The following is a 7,158-nucleotide window of genomic DNA, read 5'->3' as shown; positions in this document are numbered from 1 at the left end:
AAATTTAATTTTTGTAGCACTCATTTCTGCATTTTTTTGAATATGCATGTGTCCTTGCTCCTCTGGAAATACAGACAGGAACTGAGTGCTTTGCCTACCAGGGCTGTGCACAGAAGCAAAAGCTGTCTGTTTCTAATGCTGTTACCCACCTTCTTACAGCTGGGGATTGCAATATCCTTATTAATTGCAGCACAAAGAGCTCATGGTGTTACCCACAGATACACTTCAATCTCTCTGCAACACTGCTTTCCAATACAGATCTCACATCTGACACTATTTGCCATTGTTGTGCTTCTGTAATTTGTTAAAGTTTATTTCAAAACGTATTTCAAAATTTATTTCAAAATGTAACTATTTGGTTAGATCCAGAGTGTTCTGGAAGAGAGATACATTATTTGCCATGCCACTAGGTTTCTGCCATCTGCAAACTTCTTAAAGGTTTGGTAACAGCTGCTTTTTGAAAGGTCACCAAACCATTTTTAAACTCTTGTTTCTTTTGTATAAGGCATGGGTCTTACCGAAGCATCATGTGATATTAAGTGAAAAAAGGCTTTGAGGAAATCCGATTATATAACAGAATAACCATTCCCTTTATTGGATTGAAGCACTAATCCTGTACTGCTTACTTTTTATTCTTTTGTGTTGTTTTTGTTTTGGTATGGTTTTTGTTTGGGTTTTTTGTTTGTTTTTTGGAAGGTTTAGTTTATTTGTTTTGTTTTAAGAAAAATGGAAATAAACGAGTTTATTTGACATTACTGTGCCTCATGGGTGACTGTGGTAACAATCTTGAGCCTCTGTTGATCCTGAGTGTGATACCAACATTTGTATAGGGTGCCAACTGTTTCCTTACCCTTACTTCTTTTATCTTCATGGAAATCCTTTGCTGGTTTCTCTTATTATGCAAGGAAAACATTGACCGAATGAAGAGTGTGTGGGCAAAGGAGCACCTGCAGGAACATGTGGCAGGAGCACCCAAAGGGCAGGCAGTCATGGATGGCATCTGCATTAGCTGACTACAGGTTCCAACTGCTTTCCAGACCACTCCAACCTCCAGGATGGTCTCAAATGTGTGACAACCTAAAGCAGGATATACTGAAGCCTTTAAAAATAGCGTTTGGAAGATGAGACATTCTGAAAAAGAGACAAAGTGCAGTGAGTATTTCTTAATGATTCCCAGCAGAGGAGCAGAGATGAGGAGAATGGAGAGACAAGAGATCACAATCACCATCAGCTCCTAACAGGTACCAAAAGTCAAGACTCAAAAGCAGTACACATTTCCCAGTACAACAACACAGGAGCCATCATAAGACCTCAGTAGTGAGTGTCTGTTTAACTATGCATCACTGTCTTAGGTTGCAATGCAGAATGTAACTACAAGTATGTATTCTATCACCATCCCTTGAAACCAGAAGGGGCAGTGATCCTTATCTCCAGAGGGGAATATCTTCTGTAAATGGACCATCTGTTAAAACCAGGTGGGGTAGTGTTCTTTATCTTTTCCACCAACCATCCTTCCTCCGGGGAGATATCTTCTGTTAATGGGCCATCTGTTGAAACCAGGTAGGGCAGTATTCATTATCTTCCTCAGGACCCCTCCTTCCTCCTGGGAAGGATCATCTGTTAATGGGCCATCTGTTGAAACCAGGTAGGGCAGTATTCATTATCTTCCTCAGGACTCCTCCTTCCTCAGGGGAGGTATCTTCTGTTAATGGGCCATTGAGTCCCACTGCATGACTGATAAAATTGCATCATCCCATTGTGAGATGCTGCACCCAGGAGGAGGAGACAAGAATTTCCTACCTAGATAAAATCTGAGATCTGAAACATTGTAGGCTGCCTTTTCACACTAGATTTCCAAAGGAAACTCAGCCCTTTCTGCATCATCACTGGACTTTCAGGAGAAAACGACACCCTTCTTCAAGACTGCTGCTTCAACAGAACCACGCCTGTTGCTCCAAGAAGATTACAACCACTGTTTAATCAGACTGCTGCCAACACCCTGACTTATAGTGTGTCAAGTTGTATTCTGACTCTGTTACGTTTTTGTGTACTACTGCATTGTCTTTTAATTTTCCTATTAGGCTGTACTTTGTTTATTTGGGTTTTTTTTATATTTGCACATACTAGTAAAGAACTCTTATTTCTATTCCCATATATTTGCCTAAGAGGCCCTTAATTTCAGTTTGGAGAGAGGGGGTTTGTATCTGCCATTTTAAGGGAGGCTGTGCCTTCCTTAGCAGACATCTATCTTTGAAACCAAGACAATGGTTTCAAAGAGCATTCAGTGTCCTTGGACAGACTGCTTGCATTTTGGTGTTTTCATTCTGGACAGACTGCTCAAATGCTCTCAGCTTGAATATCCTTGTGAATAAGGAGGACTGGCTTAGTTTCAAAATAAGTACTCTCTGTTCCCGTAGGGTCCCATAGTGAGCTTTGCTGTGTTGCTGCAAGATGAGCTTTTGCTCTGAGATTTCTGATTTGCTTTTTTTGCCATCTGCTGCTGTCACCTGGGGCTCCACAAGGAAAGACGTTGCTGCTGCTGGTAACAGTCCCAGCCTGTAAACTAAAACAGTGGATGCTCAGCATACCAAGACCCTGTTGTGGCCTGTTATACATGTTGCCAGCTCCTCATGAGTGCCTGGTGTGTGAACTGGCCTGAGGTGCCAGGTGTCTCTTGTCATTAATGTGTGAAGTAAGCACAATAGCAGCAGGCGCCTTAAGAATTTTCAAACAGGCCAGAAGCAGAGGCTCCAGGACTATAAATAACTCACTGGCAGTGGGCTAGGTGTGCAGCCTCAAAAGCTGGGCAAAGCCTGTGTTAAGTGTTCCAAAGAAAAGCAGCAGCAGCTGAGCAATGAGAAACACATCTGAGCAACAGGGTCAGGCACCTGCTGTGGTGTGGGAAAGTAACACCTGCCAGTGCTGAGCAAGAAAGGCAGTGGAGGACAAGGGCTAAGAGCAGTCTAGAAACTCAGACACTTTGAAGAAGTGCCAGGATGCCAAATGTGGTGTGATTCTGGAGGGTTCTGTGCCACAGCTGTGGGGCTGTGGGCAACTTTGCTCCACACAGCTCTGCTCTCATGGGGACTAAATGCAGCTGGGATTGGAAGGGAACTTTGGAGATCATCTGGTCCAAGCCCCCTGCTCAAGCAAGGCCACACAGAGCTAACCCAGGACATGTCCAGATGGCATTGGAACACCTCTGAGGATGGATATTCTCATCATCTGCCTGGTTGCAAAACCTTTTTGACCTGGCAATAGTGGGTGCATGGTGCAACGAGTGTGTCTGAGCATAGCTTTGTGTACCCATCTAATGCTCCAGTTCTCAATGGGTTTAATGCATATCTGTCAATGTGTCTAATCATTATTTTGGGCTGTGTTATAATTAGCATATGTGGGACAGAGCACTCTCTAGCAAAATGCTTCAAAGGTGGGCCAGTGGCAATGGTTTAGATGTGCTGATTTTCAAAGCAGCTGGTTTTGCAGAGAGTGGACTCTCAGGCATCACATCACATCAGCCAGTAACAGCCCTGCTACCTGCAGTACCCAACACTGACTCTGATATTCCGCAGCCCTTTCTATGTTAAAGGCTGTAACCACCTCTGCAATCAGGATGACATCTTGTCCACCAGAAATTCTCACTGCAGTGAGATCACAACTTTGAGGGCTGCTAAGTGGATCTCTGAGAAATCCCAGTTTCTATTCCTGTTCTCTGTGCTGTCTGGGCAATCTTTGTTATATCAACAAGTGTGGTGAGACCTTGATTCTCCAGGATTCTTGCTGAGAAGTACCACAATGCTCATGTAATTTAGAGGTAACCAAAACATAGTCAATTGCTGTCTCTGTAATTGTGGTCTTTAAGGGTATGATGGTGATTCAGAATGATTATTCAGAGACATCCAACTTGTCCCTTTAGCTCTGTGCTCTCTTGTAGGACTTCTGCTTAGATCTGAGTTGGATCTTACCAGGCCTAGGCCTGGTAAATATGTGAGGTAAATTTCTAGCAGCTGGTGAGAAAGCAAGTTTTAGAGATACAGGCAGAAAGTCAGTGTTTTGCACCTGAAATGAACAAAACTTGGCCATTGTGCAGAGCATGGAATGTTATCCACCTGGACTTGTGGAAAGCGTTTGACTAACATGACATCTCTAAAAACTGGAGAGACATGGATGCCCCAGTCCTGGAAGTGTTCAGAGTTAGGTTGGATGGGACTTTGAGCAATCTGATCTAGGGAAAGAAGTCCCTGCCCATGGCAGGGGAGTGAGAACTAGATGGTCTTTGAAGGTCTCTTTCAACCCCAGCCATTCTATGCTTCTGTGACATTCTGAGGCTGCCTCTGTGGTATTATTATTTCACCAACACATTCCACCTCAGCTGTGCCACTGCTGTCCTTACACAGCCTTTACACTTCCTTGTTTCAAGCACATCCCCAGGCACTGATGACTGATGAGTGGATGCATTAAATTCATGAAGACCCCAGGGCTGACCATACCACTGCCTCCTCTGTAGGAACACATCACAGAGCCCTGGTCATACTACAGTCAGAAGGACAAATTTTGACCACAAACAGAAGAATAATCTTTTTTCCCTTCAATAGAGATTTTTTCCAGTCCTGGTGTCTTCTCTGGCACATCTCATTCTTCCTTGGGCCCATGTATCTCTGACAGTATTTCTGGAAGTGGGGAGACATCTTCTCCCACATTGCTGGAACACATGCTGCTCTGGAATGCTCAGACCCCAGACCCCCTTCATCAGTGCTGCTCTTCTCTGTGAAGACTTTCCAGCACATTCCCCTTAGAGGAGTCACCAAATCCCATGGGAAAGAGAGAAAGAGATACAGTGGCTATGATTTTTTTTTTCTTTTCTTTTTTTTTCTTTTTAAAATTTTGTTTCTGTTTCAGATAATATTTTTTGAAAGAAAACAGGCTAGGTGGGGTGCTGCTGAAGGGACAGCTTTTCAAACATTTTTCACATAGGAATCTACCAATGCTCCACATTTTTTGACTAAGTTGTTTCCCTCTCTCTTGAAAGTTGGAGGATGTAAAAGAATACCAACTCAGTCAGTGAGCTTTTAATGTGATTTCCTATGTGCCAGCAGTCAGCAGCACCTCCACATGCTCCTAGACATGGGCTTAGCAGGTTTGGCAGCTCTGGATGAGTTGGGCACAATCTTGGAAAGCTTCACAGCTCCTCCCTTTCTCTCCTGCGGCACGGCAGATGGTCACACAGTGTAAACACCATGCCAAGTTCTGATTAGTAAAGCATAGTGTAAAGCAGTTTTGGAAAGCACAGGCAATTGTGTGACTCCCTGCTCTTTCCTTAAAACTGCCCTGCAGGCTTCTCCAGGCTTGCTGGCATTGTCCATGACCTTAGTGCAGCAGTGTCCCTTCACACAGGGACTGCACTCCTGCTGCTCTACTGGCTCTGGCTTGGAGCTCCTGAGGGGCTGGTTTATTGCTGTGTCAGTCACACAGCCCAGGAGACACTGATCAACCTCTGAATCCTCCCAAGGTCTCAGCATCCCCAGCACCTCAGTATGTGTCCTAGGACTACATCACCCTCCTTGGGAAGGGTTTTTTCATGGTGTTCATCCTGAAGATCCCAAGTCTTTCCTTCTGCATCAAGATGGGAAATTTCACTAAAAGTCCTGCTTGACTAAGAAGGGCACTTCTTGTACAAAGTAATAAAAAAAAAACCAAACAAAAAACAACAAAGACACAACAACAACAACAAAGTATGAAAGAATGGGAAATATGATAGACAGCAAAACAATGTAGTAAACATTGCTTGCTTGGGTATTTAGAGGTGGTATTGAGCATGTCCAAGCTCCACCTACACCTCAGACTAGAAAGGATCATTAAAGGTAGTACAAAAGGACCCTACAGGCATTCTAGAAGTTGGGGAAAATGTACATCCACTGACAGATGGAGCAAATACTGTGGTACTGGACAATATGGAAAAAAAAAAACCCACAATGATCAATTGATTTTTATAGCAACTTCAAAAGCAAAGTTTGCTCCCAGATCTCTGCATTCACCAGCTTGGTTTTGGAATTAGGTGGGAAAACCAAATATAAGGCTTAAGGACTGCTTAGAGAATAGAATAGATGACACTAACCCAGATGAGTTATGAGTTCATGCCAATGAAGCTCCTGTCAGCCATGGTGGAATATCTTGGCAAATGGGAAAAGGCTGAACGAAAAACCTAATATGATGCCCACCTTGAGGGGGGACAAGGAGAAAGATATGTGAAACAGCAGTAGTACCTCTATCCTTGTGTAGTAATTACAAAATTATTATGAGCAATACCTCCATCATTGGAAAAATCAGGGAGCAAGAATTCTTGGAAATTATTTTCATGCATGTGAAAGGCAGGAAGGTAATCAGGAAAAACACCACTGGTCCAGCCTTTGGGCTTAACCCAAACTCCTTATTTTCCCCAGTTAGCTCATCACTGCAAGGTCTACTGCAGACTTGGGAAGTCAAGTCACCTCTGACCCTACAGAGATTTTTGTGCACTTATCTGCATTGCTGGTAGTTATATTTAGAGCAGTGGATGGATAGGGAAATCAGGCTTCAGTAGTGAGGGTGCTGCCTTGGGTTGACATAAAACAGAGATGTCATATGAGTGCATTGTCCCCATGTATATAGATATCTTGCACATTGGATGCAGTTAAATGAGAACAGATCCAGCAATCAGCAGTGCTGTGCTGAGACACAAAGCAAGAACAAAGGACAAGCATGCCTACTTCAGACTCCTTCCAAGAGGGTGAAAAGGTTTAGCAAACTCCACTTTATAACTTTTCCTTTTATCAGCTTCTTTTTTGTTGTGGGTTTTGGGCTGTTTTTTCCCCCGTAGGCTGAAGAACAGGGAAGTGTAGCAGAGTAAACATGTGGGATAAATACAAGAAACCTCTGCTCCCCCATCCTGGCTCCTGACAGGCAGGTGGAGCACGAGGTGGAGAAAGCTCTGCTAGAGCAAATATGGTCTCACAGCAAGAGTCAAGGGATCCTTTACCAGCCACATGCTGATCTGGTCCAGGGAAGCCTTGGTAACTAAGGGGGAGAAGGGTAAAATGCTGCTGACACTTCTCAGCTGCTGCTTTCAACAAGGAACAAAATTTCCACACATGGTTTCTTCCAACCACAAAGCCTTACCCA

This window comes from Erithacus rubecula (assembly GCF_903797595.1).
Source record: "Erithacus rubecula genome assembly, contig: SUPER_Z_unloc_1, whole genome shotgun sequence".
Classification (NCBI taxonomy): domain Eukaryota; kingdom Metazoa; phylum Chordata; class Aves; order Passeriformes; family Muscicapidae; genus Erithacus; species Erithacus rubecula.
Note: the sequence above shows the minus strand (reverse complement) of the source record.